Source organism: Hylobates moloch, unplaced genomic scaffold (genome assembly GCF_009828535.3).
Source record: "Hylobates moloch isolate HMO894 unplaced genomic scaffold, HMol_V3 SCAFFOLD_2, whole genome shotgun sequence".
NCBI classification, from domain to species: Eukaryota; Metazoa; Chordata; class Mammalia; order Primates; family Hylobatidae; genus Hylobates; species Hylobates moloch.
This window is the reverse complement of record NW_026652277.1, coordinates 145,160,002-145,178,950: the sequence shown is the minus strand read 5'-3', so window position 1 is coordinate 145,178,950 and position 18,949 is coordinate 145,160,002. Positions and strand designations below refer to the sequence as shown.

Below are 18,949 nucleotides of genomic sequence, written 5' to 3'. Positions count from 1 at the left end.
AATGGAGATACAATTATTTATTTGATGCTTCTGTCCTAATTCCATTTTTACATTTCAGGGTCAGTTAAATTGATCTTTATCCAGATGGTAAATGACATTTGAAGATGACATTTGAAGTTGTCATTTAGCCTTTCCTAACATTTTCCATTTTATACTTACATATTTCACTTAATTGGAGCATTTATATTCAGCATGATTCAACTTAGAAGCACTTAAAATTAAAAATGCAGAGTATTCTACATTGATCTGCTGGCTAGCTCAGTTATTTAAATTTGTGTAGCCAATTAATCATGGGGGTAAGTGGTTAATACAATTAACTGTTAATTTTTTTTTCCTTCACAAAGTAACAGTTTCTTACCATTACATTAGCCAAGAACCTTGAATAATAGTAGAAATAATTAGACCAATTGCTTATTTATTCAGGTACATAATGAGCAACTAATATGTTAGTATGTAGTTGTATCCACTGCCTCTTTGCATATGAAGAAAAGAAACATTTTCATAGAACTTTATCAAGTGATCCATCTGTGTGTATTTAGGAATATCTGTTATATGGAAAGTATTATCTATCAAGAGTAAAATATAGCTATTGGGTTTATTCATTTAACGGTATGGCTAAGTTTAAATTAGAATAATTATGTTCTAGAGTCGTTCTGAAAGTAGTTATCCTATTTTTAATTCTACTAGTGTTAATTTTATTCTGTAATACATGTACAATTCTCAGTTTTCCCAATTGCCAAAATCAAAAATGAAACTTAAAAAATTCTTGGCCGGGAGCAGTGGCTCACGCCTGTAGTCCCAACACTTTGGGAGGCCAAGGCGGGCAGATCACGAGGTCAGGAGATCAAGACCATCCTGGCTAACGTGGTAAAACCCCGTCTCTACTAAAAATACAAAAAAATTAGCCATGTGTAATGGCATGCACCTGTAATCCCAGCTACTCGGGAGGCTGAGGCAGGAGAATTGCTTGAACCCAGGAGGTGGAGATTGCAGTGAGCTGAGATCGCACCACTGCACTCCGGCCTGGCAACAGAGTGAGACTCCCTCTCAAAAAAAAAAAAAAAAAAAAAAAAAATTCTTTCAGTTAGTTTAACTCCTTACACTACAGCCTGTTCTTTGTTAATTTAATGTGAGATTATAGATAAAATTGTTACTACTAAATGTTTCATTGTTATAGTATATACTTTCCATTTTAAAGCCTGTGGGAAGGTGAAAGGTGGGAGAAGGAGATCAGGAAAAATAACTAATGGACACTAGGCTTAATACCTGGGTGATAAAATAATCTGTACAACAAACTCCCATGACACAAGTTTACGTATATAACAAACCTGCATATGTACAACTGAACTTAAAATAAAAGTTAAAAAAAAAAAAATTGTAGGTATTCAAACAATTCAATGCTATCGATTTTAAACCACAACTTCTACAATTCTGAGATCACAGTTTTAACTAATCTTTCATTGGTTAGATAATACTTGACATTATTTTTCAGGAAAAAGCTTATAAATATTTTCTGAACCTTTGTATTTTTGAAAATAGCCTTTGGTTGATTTCACACAGGAATGGCAGAATGAAATTATTGAGTCAAAAAAATATGTCTTATTATATATTAGCCCTGGCATTCATTTTGCAATGGAGAAGTAAGAGATAAGCCTGACTTTTATTCCTTTGTAGGTCAGACTATTTTCTCTCTACGTATTTATGGATATTTTTCTTCATCATTTATATTAATCTGAGTTCCCCAGTGGGAAAACAGAATTCACCCAAGATGGTTCAAATGAGAAGAGATTATTACTCACAGTGGTGTGGGCAGGATTATGGGAACAAACCAGGGCTGACAAGGTATTCAGAAAAAACTTGCTACTCTTGGAAACCATCACCACCCCAAGAAATGAAGACGTAGCTGAGGAAATAGTATTATAGAGGCAGTGAAAACTAACCGTCGAGTAGGGTCCTCCCAGTGGGATCTATCGCCTGAAGGGGACTTAGCTACTGCCTAAAAATGTGGTGTTGTAAAAGAAAGGAAGTGAGGGGAAATACTCTGAACCATCTCTTCTCCCACCTTCCATCTGTCAGCGTGCCTGCCAGTGCCTTCTATTGGCCAAACTCAAGGAGGAGTCAACTGATGGGAAGAAAGCCTGGGTAAAGTTTGCAGAAGTCAGCCTCCTGGAGCACAGAGCAGGGCAGAGAAGGAGCGAGCATGAATCTGGGTAGCTAAAGAAGAATACCCCGTTCAGAAATACCACCTGGGCATATCTAGGTGATGGTCTTTGTTTATAACATGTCCAGAACATACAGACCTTTTACTCTGAAAATTAACACTTGTGTATTCATTATTTCAGAAAAGCCTTCTTGTATTATAGATTTGATAATCGTATGTGCTCCATTTTTTCTTCTTAGGATTTTCTTTGCTTTGTATTCCTTACTACCTTCTCATCCCTTCGGTTTTTAATCCTTTTCCTCTGTGGCCTTAGATAATTTTCAAGTTTGTTTTCAGTATTGTTGAATCAATTTTCTGCGATGTCATTTGTGCTCCTTAAAGACATCAGTGCAAAATTTCATTCTTGTGTTGAATTTTAAAGACCTTTTTGAGTTTTCTTGTTCCTGATAGCTTCCTAGTCTTCAGAGCTTAATCTCCTCTTATGACCTTCTTTTAGTTCATAGAGGCCATCTTTGTTATCTTTTTAAGAATACAATATTTTTAAAGCTATCTTCTATTTCTCATAGCAAATAGTTTTCAGAAATACTTGGGGGATCTTTTTTCTTTTTTTAGCTGACTTTTTAAATCATCCTGATGCATTTTACTTTTACAGCTTTGAGGTTTGATTTACATACCATAAATTCACTTAATTTTACAATTTAATGGTTTTTAGTAAATATGCAGTTATGCAACCATCATCATAACCCAAATTTAGGACATTTCCATCACTTCATAAAGATCTCTCATGTCCATTTGCAGTCACCTTCTGTTTTTAGCTCTAACCCCAATCAGCCACTAATCTATTTTTGGAATCTATAGCTTTTATTTTCTGAATATCTCATATAATTACAATCATAAAATATGTAACCTTTTGTATCTGGCTTCTTTCACCTAGACCAGTGTTTCTGAGGTTCACCCTGTAGCGTATATCAGTAATTCATTTCTTTTTATTTCCAAATAATATTCAATTGTATGTATATACCACATTTTGTTTATTCATTCAACAGTTTTTGGACAGTGGATACTTTCTAATTTTATAAATAATGCTGTTATAAACACACACATGCAAGCTTTTGTGTGGATATATGTTTTCATTTCTCTTGGGTAGATAGCTAAGATTAGAATTTGGGGGTCATATGGTGAATTTGTGTTTAACTTTTTAAAGAAACTGCCAACTATTTTCCAAAGGGGCTGCACCATTTTACATTCCCACCAGCAATGGATGAGGATTCCAATTTATCCACGCCCTTGTCAATACTGATTGTATATCTTTTTTATTATTGTTAGTCCACTGGGCATCAAATGATACATCATTGTGGTTTTGTTTCCCTAATGATGTTGAGTATCTTTTCATCTGCTTATTGTGCACTCATATATCTTATTTCGTGCCATGTCTATTCACAATGTTTAGCCTATTTTTAATTGGGTTGTCTACTTATTTTTGAGTTCCGATTTAAGCTCTATCTGTATTTTGGATATAAGTCTTTTATCAGATATATGATTTGAAAATGTTTTCTTCTTAGGCTTGTCTTTTTAGTTTCTTAATAGTGTCTTTTGAAGTGCAAAAGTTTGCAATTTTGATCAAGTCCAATTTGTATTTTTTTGTTTCATCACTTATGTTTTTGGTGTCACATCTAAGAAATCTTTGCCTAACCTACAGGAAGATTCACTTCAATGTTTTTTCTTTTCCTAAGACTTTCATGGATTTAGCTCTTACATTCAGATTTACAATCCAATTTGAGTCATTTTCATGTATAGAGTGAGTTGGGAGTCTAAATTCATCTTTATGCATGTGGATCTCGGATTGCCCCATCACCGTTTATCGAAAAGACTATCCTTTCCTCATTGATTTGTTTTGACTCAATGCAATTTTATCTTCTTTTTTCCTTTTTCTTTCTCTTAGAAAATATCATCATTGAATGTCAAACATTCTTTATAGATTCAATGTTGGCTTTAGATACTCACTGTGTGGCTTTTTTTCTTAGTTCCTCTCACTATACATTTGCTATTAGTTGCCCCTTCTCAGAGCCAAGGTATAGGACAGCTTGTGTGCACAATTCCAGCTCAATTACTGATGATAGTAAACATTCAGCTAGTTCTGGCCTGTTTGAAGTAGGAAAGGCTGCTACTGCAGCACTCAGGTACACTGACTCTGAGGGAGACATATCTCTGAAATATTTGAAGAAGTTTGTAGTTGTTCTTTAACTACCTTTAATATATGAAAAACAATAAACCTCAACATAGGTGCTCCCAAGCCTTTTCTACCTATGTTTCTTCCCCTGAATGTTTGGATAAGGAAAGAATATATCTCATGATTCATTGCACAGCTAGTCACCTAGCTCTTTTTCCTTGCCTAATTCCTACTTGTTTGAATATTTAACCACCAGAGAGCTACAGTATTGTCTGTGCAATACTTATGCATGTACTGGGGAAAATATGATTGGGATGCAGAAGTTTTGGCTGCCTGATTGATTTTTTAAATAACTTTGTTGAATCATATTTTACATGTAATATAATTAATCCATTTCCAATGGTACAATTCAGTGATTTTGTAGTAAACTTCCAAGTTGTGCAACAATGACCATAAATCAGTTTTAGTACATTTTCATTACCCATAGTAGTGAGATTCTTCATGCCCATTTACTGTTAATTCCTATTTCTTCCTTCCCTTTGACTACCTCCAGGCAATTACTAATCTACTTCTTTTATCTATGAATTTACTTTTTCTAGACATTTCATATAAATGAAATTACACTGTATGTGGTCTCTTAGGTTTGGCTTCTTTTACTTAACGTAGTGTTTTTCAAGTTCATCTGTGCCATATCATGTATCTGTAGTTCATTCCTTTTGTAAATTGCCAAATAATATTCCATTGGGCAAATATATTTTATCTATTCACTCACCAGTAGGTGGAATTTTGGGTTGTTTCCAACTTTTGGTTATTATGAACAATGCTGCTAGGAATATTACTGTGCAAGTCCTTTGTGGATATACGTTTTTATTTCTCCTGAGTATGTACCTAAGATTGGAATGGCTGGGTCATATGGCAAATTTACATTTAGACTTTTAAGAAACAGGATTTCTAGTTTTTATTGGTCTGTATGTGCAATCCTTCTGTTTCAGACATTGAAGGCCATACATTAGATAGCTTATATTTCTTGTTTGAATTCCACTGATGTTATTGTTAAAAGAAAATTTTCTCAGATTCTGGTTAATGGTTGACTACCACGTTAGTTTTTGATATTACTGTGTTTACATATTTGTCTTGGTCTTCAGACATATTTTAATCAGAAGTAAATGGTAGCTTTATACTATATTAACTTAGAATTCTGTCAATTTGAGTAACAATATGAACAGGGTAAATTTTCTTTAAAAAAATAATACTTTAGGAAAGAAGTCTGGTTCATCTTTGATTACTTTCCTTAACTTCATTAATATGTGGAATATTTTATTCCTATGGCAGTGGTATCTCATGCTCTTGTATACATGCATTTATTTCCCCCAGCTATTTTTTTGTATTTTAGTAGAGATAGGGTTTCACCATGTTGTCCAGGCTGGTCTCAAACTCCTGAGCTCAGGCAGTCCACCAGCCTCAGCCTCCCGAAGTGCTAGGATTACAGGCATGAGTCACCATGCTCAGCTGAGAGTGTATGTCTTAATATTCAATTTAACCCAGCATTGCCATGCCATAATCTAGACCCAACTTTACCCGTTCTTCAAGTGTTTCAAGTGAAACTGGAAATTTGGATTTTTCAAATGTAAATGGTTTACATTGTTAAATTTGGTATCTAATTCCAAAAATTTTAAAGCATAATTGTGGGCTATCACATTTAACCTAGTCCAGGAATTACCCTCAGAAACGTGCTTCTATATCCTTTCAGTGCATTTTGGAAATTAATGAATACTCTGACCTTTAAATTTGTATTATGAAATATCTTAAATACGTAATTGTGTAAAGAATAATTTTAAAACACTCATGTAATGCCCACCCCTTAGTGTCCTGCCATCTTGTAATGGCACATTCAAGAATATTTCTTTTTTTTTTTTTTTTTTCGAGACGGAGTCTCGCTCTTTCACCCAGGCTGGAGTGCGGTGGTGCGATCTCCGCTCACTGCAAGCTCCGCCTCCCGGGTTCACGCCATTCTCCTGCCTCAGCCTCTCCGAGTAGCTGGGACTACAGGCGCCCGCCACCACGCCCGGCTAATTTTTTGTATTTTTAGTAGAGACGGGGTTTCACCATGGTCTCGATCTCCTGACCTCGTGATCCGCCCGCCTCGGCCTCCCAAAGTGCTGGGATTACAAGCGTGAGCCACCGCGCCCGGCTCAAGAATATTTCTTACAAGATTCTAATTGTGATAAAACAATGTTGCTAATTTCACTGCATTAATGAGTTCAAAGCTGGCTGAGATGCAATGTAGAATAGACTGGACAGCTCATCCTTTCACCTTATAAATGTTGGCCACAGTTTTTTTTCTTTGCCTGCATTATAAACAAAGGCCTTAAGGAACTGTGGTCACTACCCAGACATAATTTTCTAAGTGTCTTTTAATTACTCAATGCAATGATGGTTAGAACCCAATCCATTAACAAGAGTAAATTAGAATACATCTCTGCATTTGTTGTTGTCATCCATAGTTTAATAAACATATCTTTACTGTGGATCTAAGATATAAAATAATATATATATATTTTTTGAGATGGAGTCATTCTCTGTTGCCCAGGCTGGAGTGCAGGGGCTCGATCTTGGCTCACTGCAAGCTCCGCCTCCCGGGTTCACACCATTGTCCTGCCTGAGCCTCCCTAGTAGCTGGGACTACAGGTGCCCACCACCATGCCTGGCTACTTTTTTGTATTTTTAGTAGAGACGGGGTCTCACCGTGTTAGCCAGGATGGTCTTGATCTCCTGACCTCGTGATCTGCCTGCCTCGGCCTCCCAAAGTGCTGAGATTACAGGCGTGAGCCATCAGGTTCTTAGATTTTTTAAAACCCTAAGCTGAGAAATATCCCAGTCTTAAATCCATTTGCTTGGGCGGAGTTCTCTGAGGCGTTTGCATGGTGCCAACCAAGTATAATACATGATATATTAAAGAAGCACTTACCATGTTTGCTTTGACTTTTTAAAGCAAGGTGGTCTTGCTTTGTGATCAGTTTATTATTGGCAGTTTGACAGACCCTCTAATAACCCATACCCTGCTCCAAAAGAAGGTTCTACAATGATGAAAGAGTTAATCGTATCATAAACTATTTCAGTGGTAGCCTTGAGTCCCTTGATGAATTCCAGAGAAGCTTAGAAAATACAGAGGCCAATTCTTCCTAAGGATCCAGGAAATATTTTGATCATATGATATGAACTACATAATGCAAGGCAGCCCATATGGAGTTCTAACCTGACTTTTAAAGGGGATGTTTTCACAAAGATCTTGTAGGCCTCAACTATTACAGTTTTTTGTCAGTGCTATTTCCTCCAGTTCTGTTGTAACCACATCCCATTAACAAGAGAAGCCTCTATTTTTTTTTCTTCTTTCTGATATCCCATGGTTTTTAAGCTCTCTTAGATTTTCTGGAGTTAAGTTCAGCATTTTACCTTCTAAGTTTCTGATGTACCTAAATTTCACTGTACTCCTAGGTTGGTGCAAAAGTAATTGCGGTTTTGCCATTTTAATGTTTAATGCCACTAATAATTACAAAGCATGGGTTCCAATTTAAAGACATTTAAGCATTATTACCAAATAATACACTAGGAAAAAGACAGAGATGTTCTAAAGTAATTCCTGGCACCAAAGAATGGCTTAAAAAGACACTGTACAATTGAAGGGCTATGCAAATCTATTTGGCCCTGTGAAGAGAATTCTGATTCCCAAACTGAAAAAGACTTAGAAGTTTTCTCTTTTATTGGTAGCCTGGTTCAAGGGTATGCTCTACAAATTGACTCCTTAATATTCCTTAACAATAAAGAATTCGCATAACTCTGTCGTCAATCTGACCTCTGCTGTAGATATCTACTTTATCACATGGGAAAAGAATAGAGGAACTAAGAAAAGGAAAATTTATTGGATTTTTTAATTTAAAAAAAAATAATACCATGATCACAGCTATTTTAGTTTGGCATTGTATCAGTTTTTAGAGCAGAAAAATAGTTTTCTCAGCTTTTGAAATTTGCTTTTATTTAGGCATTCACTGGAGATAGGATGAAATAAGTTTGGCAGCCTCATAACTCAGAAGATAGGAATGGTACCTGGCCTTATGGGATGGAGAAAGGGTTTAGCTGTCTAGCAGAAGAGGGCTGGCTGATTTATTAGCAAATTCAGGTCTCTGCCTTCATGACATAAACATCTGTATTCCAGATATACCTCCTCACCTCTGACATGTACCTCTATGACCATCTTTAGAAGGGAGTCAGAGTGAAAAATCCAGGACTTTTAAAATTTATTATTACCTTCTGGAAACAATTTCCAGATTTAAATTGCCAGTCAACTTTCCTTCCCATATCTTCCAATATTATTTATTAGAATCAATGAATTAATAATGTTTCTTTTCTTCCCTTCTCTATTCTTTTTTAAAGTCTGGCTTTTTAAACTATCACTGTAAGTTTGGAAAATCGAATCCTTAAATTAAAATTGAGAATTCTCTGGGTATAGTTCACTTTGTATTTGTCTTTGTGCTTCAACTCTGTAAATTTACATAAGTAGGGAATTTTGGAAAAATTAAAGTTATTTTTTTTGCCTAGAAAAACTATAGGCCGGGTGCGGTGGCTCACGCTTGTAATCCCAGCACTTTGGGAGGCCGAGGCGGGCGGATCATGAGGTCAGGAGATCGAGACCACCGTGAAACCCCGTCTCTACTAAAAATACAAAAAAAATTAGCCAGGCGTGGTGGCAGGCGCCTGTAGTCCCAGCAACTCGGAGAGGCTGAGGCAGGAGAATGGCGTGAACCCGGGAGGCGGAGCTTGCAGTGAGCCGAGATCGCGCCTGGGCGACAGAGCGAGACTCCATCTCAAAAAAAAAAAAGAAAAACTATAGAAACAGAATGACAAAATTTGCTAAAACTATGGGTGGGATGAACAAATACAAATCAGAAGCATAGATAAAGGCATTGTGAAGATGTATATATCACTTCTTCCTAAAAATGAAGAATAAAAGCTAAGTTCAAATAGAAGAAATACTTCAAAAATGTGCTGATTCAGACCCAATAATAAGCTTAAATGTTAGGACGAAATTTATTAGCTTTTAACTCATATGTACCCATAATAACCTGCTATTATTAAGGGAAGTACCTCCAATTTAGAACTGGAAAAGTGAACTTTAAAAATAATTTATTTAAGCTGAGTTTCATTAAAAAATTTTTCTGGGGGCCAGACCTGGTGGCTCACGCCTGTAATCCCAGCACTTTGGGAGGCCGAGGTGGGCAGATCACGAGGTCAGGAGATTGAGACTATCCTGGCTAACACAGTGAAACCCCGCCTCTACTAAAAAAATACAAAAAATTAGACAGGTGTGGTAGTGGGCACCTGTAGTCCCAGCTAGTAGGGAGGCTGCAGCAGGAGAATGGCGTGAACCCGGGAGGCGGAGCTTGCAGTGAGCCGAGATCGCTCCACTGCACTCCAGCCTGGGCGACAGAGTGAGACTCTGTCTCAAAAAAAAAAAAAAAAAATTTCTGGAATCAAAATAGTGGCAAAGGCAGGGGAGAAATAAAAACAAGGAAAATACATTAAGCTTTACTTTTCTTATGTTTGGTAACCTTCTCAGCTCTTCCTCTTAGCCTTTTACATTCATTTTTTTTCGCTTTTATGGAATTTGAATAAGACATATTTTTCATAGATATGAGCTAAATTCATTAGCCTAATGTATTTTTTAATCCCAGTGGTGAAGAATGTTGGGTAGATGTGTCAGTGGGTTTTTGCTGTGTAGCAAACCATCCCAAAACTTTGTGGCTTAAAACAACATTTATGTGGCTCATAATTCTGTGGTCCATTCTGGTCTCAGGTAGGTCCATGCATGTATTTATGGTCAGCTAACAGCTGGAAGGCTCTACATTGAGGATTAACTGGCTGTTCACTGGGGCAATAGGAGCAACTGGGCCACATGGCTTTTCATGGAGCAGGCCAGCCCAGACTTAAAACACAGGGTAGCAGATTTCTAAGAGAGAGTGAGAAGAATTGTACAATCTCTCAAGGGTAGACTCAGAACCAGCATGCCATTTCTGCCACCAGATTTTACAGGTCAAATCAAGTCACAAGGCCAGTTCAGTTAGAAGAGGTACAGAAGTAGACTCCATCTTTTTTTTTTTTGAGACAGGGTCCTGCTGGAGTCTAGGGTCACCTAGGTTGGAGTATAGTGGTGGGTTTATAGTTTACTGCAGCCTCGAACTCCTGGGCTCAAGCTATCCTCCTGGCTCAGCTTCCTAAGTAGCTAGGACTAGCTGCATGCCACCATACCTGGCTAACTTTTAAAAAATTTTTGTAGAGATTAAGTCTCACTGTATTGCCCAGGCTGTTCTATTCACATATTCCCATTTATAGGCATACCTCAGAGATATTGCAGGTTCTGTTCTAGACCACGGCAGTAAAGCAAATCACACTATTGTTTGGTTTCCTAGTACATGTAAAAGTTATGTTTATACTATACTGTAGTCTGTTAGGTGTGCAATAGCATGATATCTAAAAAAATGTATATACCTTAATTTTAAAATACTTTATTGCTAAAACATCCTAAGGATCATCTTAGCCTTCAACGAGTCATCATCTAGTTGGGTGGTGGGCCTTCCCTGGATGTTGATGGCTGCTGACTGATCAGGGTGGTGGTTGCCAAAGGTTGGGGTGGCTATGGCAATTCCCTAAAATAAGGCAACAATGTGATTTGCCACATCAGTTGACTCTTCCTTTTATGAAAGCTTGTCCTGTAGCATGCAATGCTGTTTGACAGCATTTTACCCACAGTAGAATCTCTTAAAAAATTGGAATAAATTCTTGCAAGCTTTGCCACTGTTTTACGAAGGAAGTTTATGGAATATTCTAAACCTTTTGTTGTTATTTCAGCAAAGTTCATATCATCTTCACAAGGAATACAGTTCATTTCAAGAAATCACTTCCTTTGCCCATCCATAAGAAACAACTCATCCATTAAAGTTGTATCAGGAGCTTGCAGCAAGTCAGTCACAATCAGGCTATACTTCTAGTTCTCTTGCTATTGTCACCACGTTTGCATTTATTTCCTCAACTGATGTCTTGAACCCCTCAAGTCATCCCTGAGGGTTGGAATCAACTTCTTCCAAACTCCTGTTAATGTTTTGACCTTCTCCAATCAATCATAAATATTCCTTTTTGCGTGTGTTTTTGTTTGTTTGTTTGTTTGAGATGGAGTCTTGCTCTGTCCCCCAGGCTGGAGTGTAGTGGCGCGATCACAGCTCACTGCAACCTCCACCTCCCAGGTTCTAGCAATTCTTCTGCCTCAGCCTCCCGAGTAGCTGGGACTACAGGCACGCATCAATACACTAGGCTAATTTTTGTATTTTTAGTAGAGACGGAGTTTCACCATGTTGGCCAGGACTGTCTCGATCTCTTGACCTCGTGATCCACCCGCCCCAGGTTCCCAAAGTGCTTGGATTACAGGCGTGAGCCACTGCGCCTGGCCCAATCATGAATATTCTTAATGGCATCTAGAATGCCATTTCTTTCCAGAAGACTTTCAATTTACTTTGCCCAGATTCATCATAAGAATCACTACCTGACAGCTATAGCCTTACAAAGTACATTTCTAAAATAATAAGACTTGAAAGTTAAAGTTACTCCATGATCTGTGGGCTGCAGAATGGATTTTGTGTTAGCAGGCATGAAAAGAACATTAGTCTCCTTGCACATCTCCATCAGAGCTCCTGTTTGACCAAGTGCATTATCAATGAGCAGTAATCTTTTGAAAGGGATCCTTTCTTCTGAGCAGTAGGTCTCAAAAGTGGGCTTAAAATATTTGGTAAACTGTGCTGTAAACTGATATGCTGTTGTAAAGGCTTTGTTCTTTCATTTATAGAACAGAGGCAGAATAGGTTTAGCATAATTCTTAATGACCCTAGGATTTTCAGAATGGTAAATGAACATTGGTTTCAACTTAAAGTTATCAGCTATTTTGGCCCCCAACAAGAGAGCCTGTCTTTGAAGCTTTGAAGCTAGGCATTGACTTCTCCTTTTTAGCTATGAAAGTTCTAGATGGCATCTTCTTCCAATAGAAGGCTGTTTTATCTACATTGAAAATCTATTATTTAGTGTAGCCACCTTCACCAATCATCTTACCTAGATCTTCCGAATAGCATGCTGCAGCTTCTATATCAGCACTTGCTGCTGAACCTTGCCCTTTTGTGCTATGGAGATGGCTTCTTTCCTTAAACCTCATGTACCAACGCCCACTAGCTTCTAACACTTCTTCTGCAGCTTCCTCACCTCTCTTCCTTCACTTTCATAGAATTGAAGAGTTAGGACCTTGCCCTGGATTAAGCTTTGGCTTAAGGGGATGTTGTGGGTTGTTTGATCTTTTATCCAGACCACTAAAACTTTTTGCATATCAGCAATAAGGCTATTTTGCTTTCTTATTATTTGTGTGTTCACTAGAGTGGCACTTTTAATTTATTTCTAGAACTTTTACTTTGCATTCACAACTTGGCTAAGAGGCCTAGGTGTTTGTCACAAGAGGCCTAGCTTTTGGTTTATCTTGGCTTTGGACAGGCCTACCTCACCAAGCTTAATTATTTCTAGCTTTTGATTTAAAGTGAGAGACATATGACTCTTCCTTTCACTTGAAAATTTAGAGGCCATTGTAGGGTTATTAATTGGCCTATTTCAATACTGTTGTGTCTCAGGGAATAGGCCTGAGAGGGAGAGAGATGGGAGAACAGCCAGTTGGTGGAGCAGATAGAACACACACAACATTTAAGTTATCCAATTTATATCAGCACAGTTCATTGTGCCCCAAAACAATTAAAAAAGTAACATCAAAGATCATTCATCACAGATTATCATAATGGATATAATAATAATGAGAAAGTCTGAGATATTGGGAGAATTACCAAAATGTAACACAGAGACACAAAATGAGCACATGCTTTTAGAAAAATTGCACCGATAGACCTGCTCAATGCAGAGTTTCCACAAACCTTAAATTTGTAAAAATTATGGTATCTGTGAAGTACAATACAGTGAAGCCCAATAAATCAAGGCATGCCTGTGCTTTATATCAACTGTAGATTACTTATGATACATAATACAATGTAAATGTTATGTGAATAGTGGTTTTACTGTATCACTTTTAAGTTTGCATTATTTTTTATTGTTGTACTTAAAAAAAAATTCAATCTGTGGTTGGTTGAATCCACAGATGTGAAACCCGTAGATACAGAGGGCCAGCTATATGTGATATGTCTTGTTTTTTTTTTTTTTTTGAGACAGAGTCTTGCTCTGTCACCCAGGCTGGAGTGCAGTGGCGCCATCTCGGCTCACTGCAAGCTCCGCCTCCCGGGTTCACGCCATTCTCCTGCCTCAGCCTCTCCGAGTAGCTGGGACTACAGGCGCCCGCCACCGCGCCTGGCTAATTTTTTGTATTTTTAGTAGAGACGGGGTTTCATGGTGGTCTCGATCTCCTGACCTCATGATCCGCCCGCCTCGGCCTCCCGAAGTGCTGGGATTACAAGCGTGAGCCACCGTGCCCGGCCTATACGTCCTGTTTTAAATACTTTTCAGCTCATACAATTTTCACTCTCTAGTCTTTTCGTTGAAAAGCCTAAGACATTTTTATTTTTCCAGCTTCTTTCCATTTTATATTCCAGCTTTTTAAAGGTCTACTTTTAAGGTAGACCTTTTCAAATGGGCTTTTGTTTGCCTGTTTTTATCATTTATCAACTTTTAGTAATGCTTCCAAAACAAATCTAGGTAAGAAATAAAGCTACAGTAGCTGTTTCCTCATTGAACTGACATAGACTGAACAACTACTTTGTGTCAGGTATATTTCCAAGAGCAGGAGCTGTAACAGACCAATTCTAGGAGCCTGCTCTTGTGGAGCTCACATTGCAGAATGAGAAAACAGACATGAAACAAACAAATATACAAGTCGGTGAGATTAGAGGAGCTATGGGGACAAATAAAAAGCAGAATTAGGAAAACAAGGAATATGCAAAGGAAGAGAATGGGGGAAGGATTTGCTTTTTGATATGAAATGGCCTGGGAAGGTCTCTCTGATTAGGGACCCTGAAGAGACTATGGAAGTGGGTCATGAGAGTATATGAGGGAAGAATGTTGCAGGCAGAGGAAGCCATAGTCCAAAGGCCCTAAACAGGGGCATACTTGGCATGTTTGAGGAAATGCAAGGATGCCTGTGACACTAAAGCAAAGAAAGCAGTGAGGAGTGTGGTGGGAGATGAGGTTGAAGGGCTTGTTTGGGATGTGGGATTGGGGGGTGGGGTGACCACATAGAGTGGGCTGGTGGTTGACAGAACCAGCTACACATTCTAGTCACTCTGGGAGCTTTGAAAAAATGTCTGGGCCCAATCCCAAAATCTGTTTTAATTGGTCTGGGTTGAAATCTGGTCAAGTCTTTATAAAACGTTACCAGAATAAATCTAGTGTGTAGTCAGGGTCTGGTATACCTTAGTAAAGCATGACTCTGACACAGTGAGATGGGAAGCCGCTGAAACATTTTGCACAGAATGACACAGCTTGATCACCCTGGCATGTGCCTCTTCTTCACCCACGTTCCCCTCTGGACCTTAAGATCATGCCTTAGAATGAAGCTTGGGATCCTGCCTCATCCTTTTAGGGAAGAGAGTGAATGTGGTCCTAAGCAAGCTCTCTGGGCACTTCACCTGTTCTGCCTCTGCCAGTCTGTCTGGGTAAGTGTCAACGATGTAACAGAAGGAAAAGAGGAAGACTTTTAGGAACAAGAGTCCCTTCTGTCCCCTTCCAAGACAAGTTGGAGACAGAGCTTCTACCTTTTTCAGTTTCCTTCCAGCAGGCAATCCCTGGGCCTCCCTCCCAGTGTTACCCTATAGTCACAGTATTTACAGATTGATTTAAGAACCAGTAAGTAGTGTATGTCACTTCTGCTGATCCCTATGTTGAAAATATTAAAACTTCTGCACATGTGTTATATATGTAACCTAGTACCCCAAACTTGCAGTCATGCTCTGTTACCATAAAGGATATGCTCAGAAATAATATAAGCCTGCCATCTAAATTGCACCTTTTTCCTGTCGAAGTAACAGTATAATGTAGTTGTTCAGAGTGGGAACTCTAAAACTGGCTAATTTGCATCCTGGTTCTAACACTAGCTAGCTGAGTGATAAATCCATTGTGTGCTTCAGACAATGGCGCCAATAAGGCTGTTGTCAGTCTGAATGGGTAGATACATATAAAGTGCTTAGAAAAGTGCATGACACATATTTAGGGCTCAAAAAAATCTAAATATTAATGTCTCTATAGTTTCCTTCTTGATTTAATTACCACACAGATGAATCTCTCTTTAATTTTATCAACAGCATAGGAGATTTCTATATGCATAATACGTCTTTTGGTAGCATGTTAGGCACATTCTTCTCTGTGGTTTAACTGCTGAAAACATAAAGATGCTACATATTAAGTGGAGTAAATTTTAATTGAGAAAAGGAAGGTAATCTCAAAACATTTTTAGGAAACAAACAACCCATTTTATGTCATTGCTGTGCAAAAATAATTACTGGCAAAACTCTCTAATTCCTGGCCTTCTCATGATCAAAAAGAACAGCAGCCTCTTTTGGACAAGCTGAGGCTGGGAATGTAAAGAATTAAGAAGTGGACAAGAAATGTTTTCAACATATTTATCTAGAGAACCATCTAGAGAAGTGCCGCTTTGCCAGCAAATATGAAAATCTGAGATTTCATTGTGGCCTCCCCAACTGCTCCCCTAGCAGAGCTTACAAGATTTAGTGGATGGTGGTGGGGGAGGACGACAAGGGGGGAGGTTACACAGTTCCATCCTCACAGGAAAGGCATTACTTGGACTCACATTATTTCTCTAACTTTCTGTATCCATAGAAATGTCTCATCTTTGTTTCATAGGATTCAGAAAGTTAATATAAACTTACTGGAATATGAAAATATGATGAAATATTTATTGAAAATGCAAATGTGATGCTTACACATACTAGCAGCCCTAAAGGCACCTGAAAGCTAATGTATCTTTATTCAAGGGGAAGGCTTTACTTCAGAGCTTTATTTGAGCTTAACACCCCATCTGAGTGATATTTAAATAAAAGCAAAATAGAAAATGCCTCTTAGGAAAGAATGCCCTAATTTCAGCATTTCTCTTATATTAATTTAGAGGTCTCATTTTAACATTGCCCACAGGATAAAGTCTAAATTTCTCAGCTGCACAAGCTGACCTCAATCTTTTCTGCATCTTCTTTTACCCCATCTCTACCTCCATCACTTCTTTTCAGGAGTTAGTGCATCTGAAAGGCACACTCGTTCCTCTATATCTTTACTCCTACAACAGTCTGTTCAGTTTTATTTCTGTTGAAATTTTGCATATCCTTCAAAAGTCAGTTCTCTTGGATGATTTTCTCTGATTCCCCAGATCTGGAATTAGAGCTTCTTCGTTTGCCCTCTCAGTCCCTTTTTCTTCATTTATTGCCCTGAGTTAGTTCTGCCCACTGTTTTTGCTAATTGCACCCCTTTTATCATTATAAACAGTTAGTTCTTTGGGGAAAGAGTACAATATTTCTTAGTCATATGTTTTTGGCATATATACAATACCACATATAGACCAGAAACTAAATACCTATGAAATGAATGAAACACAAAGACCAAAAAACATTTCCAGAACTAGAATATACTTTCCCTCGAAACCCCTGCATGTCATCTCTTTATCTCACAGCCATTTGTACTGCCACCCTTGTGTCTTTGTATGTCTCTGTGACAGTCTAATTATGACATTTCTTGCTCAATAGGAGCATTTAGTGCTCCAAGTTGACCCTAGGACAATAATTTGACCTGAATAAGATAAAATTCAATCTTTATTCAATGTCCTTCAGGATCTGACTTATGCCACCAGCAAATCTCATGTCACTCCTCTCCTCTCACTCTGTAACACCCATATGGAATTTCTGTCCCACAAATGGGTTTTCTGTGTGGAATGCCTTTTTTTTCCCTTTTCCTCCTCTTCATCTTCCATTGGCTGACTACTCATGCACCAGATTCTAGATATGATGCTACTCATTTCGGAAATTATCCCTAGCTCCCCACACCATCTCTAGCCCTAGATTAGATAAATTCTTTCTCCTTAGTGATCTAGTAGCTAACAGTTAGATATCAGAAAGTCTTGGGTCAAGGTCTGAAGTTATTGTTACCAACTAGTAACTTCAGACATTTGCAAACTTTAGCTTATTAAATCATAGATCACTAGGCCCCATCCTCAGAGTTTCTGCATCAGTGGGTCTGGGATGAATCTCGAGAATTTGCTTTTCCAACAGCTTTCTGGGTGACACTGACGATGCTGTTCTGAGGAGCACAGAGATAACTGATGCTTTCGATAATTTATTCATCTACTTCTGTTTACCCCTGTAAACTTTAGTTTCAGCACCTGCAAAGTGAGGCTAAAAGGAGTGTTTAAAAATTAGCTGAGATAATGTATGTGAAGGGGTTGACATGAATTAGGGCTCAATGACAGTTAATATTGTTCTTATATTATCATTGCTTTCATAACACTATGTTGAATTCCAGACTGAACAGATGATGCCAAGTAAGCTGAGAACCCCCAAAAGAGCAAAGATCACATTGGTTTTATTATTATTGTGTCACAGGTATGTTATGAAGTGCATTGGTAGTCACTAAATAAACATATAATTGAGTGAATTCAAATACAAGCATTCAATAAGTATTTAGTGAAACAAATTTAACGCTTCTTGTAGGTAGCCCCTACCTGGAATGTTCCAGGTTTCTTAGTTTAGCTCACTTTATTCTTGGTATTCTTGGGAGTGTTTTGTTGATTACTTCCTAAATTACTTTTTGGTTATGGTGAGTCAGTCCCCAAGCTTTCCTTTCTAAGAAGATTATACAAGCAACAGAAAGAACTTCTTCCTGTAAAGAACTAGAAATGAATAACCACGTGGGCTATTCATTTGTCTCTGTAGTTTCAGTTTCATACTGAATGAAAGCAGTTGCATCAAAGTATTCCCCTGCCTTCTGTGTTTGAACATATGCCTTTACTTAACAGTGGATATGGGTTAGAAATTAACATGTGAAGAATTGAATTTTCATTTCTTTGCAAATTTATGAAGACTCCTCTTTGGAAAAGGCTTTCCTATTTTTACTATCAGTCTATACCCCTGTCCTTCTCTTTGACCTCAGAACCTCGTATTTGGTATTCATACATTATTAGTTCAGCAAGTATTTTTTTCACCACCTGCCATGTGGCAAGCACTATTTTTATGGTGATGATGCCACACTAAAACAAAACCCCTGCTTCACAGAACCTAAAGCATAGCATTTATCAACTTGCACTGTAATTGTTTGCTTCTCTGTCTCCTCTCCTGCTAAGTTTCAGCCTCCTGATGGTAGATGCAGTATCTAATTGAAATTTGAGTCTCCCCCTCAATGTCTAGTATATGGTAGACATTCATACATATGGATAATTATTGTTTACATGCAGAGACCCTTCTTATTATATTGGTGTGAGAAATGGAACTGAGCACCAGAGATCATATAATGCTTGTCCTTCAAACAGTTTGGCACTAGCT

General features: G+C 38.0%; 1 protein-coding gene across 1 annotated transcript in view; it reads left to right on the top strand.

Moving 5' to 3' along the window:
• SOGA3 (SOGA family member 3) overlaps window positions 1-18,949 on the top strand; it is a 47,363-nt gene that overhangs the window by 17,943 nt on the left and 10,471 nt on the right. The window lies entirely within an intron of this gene.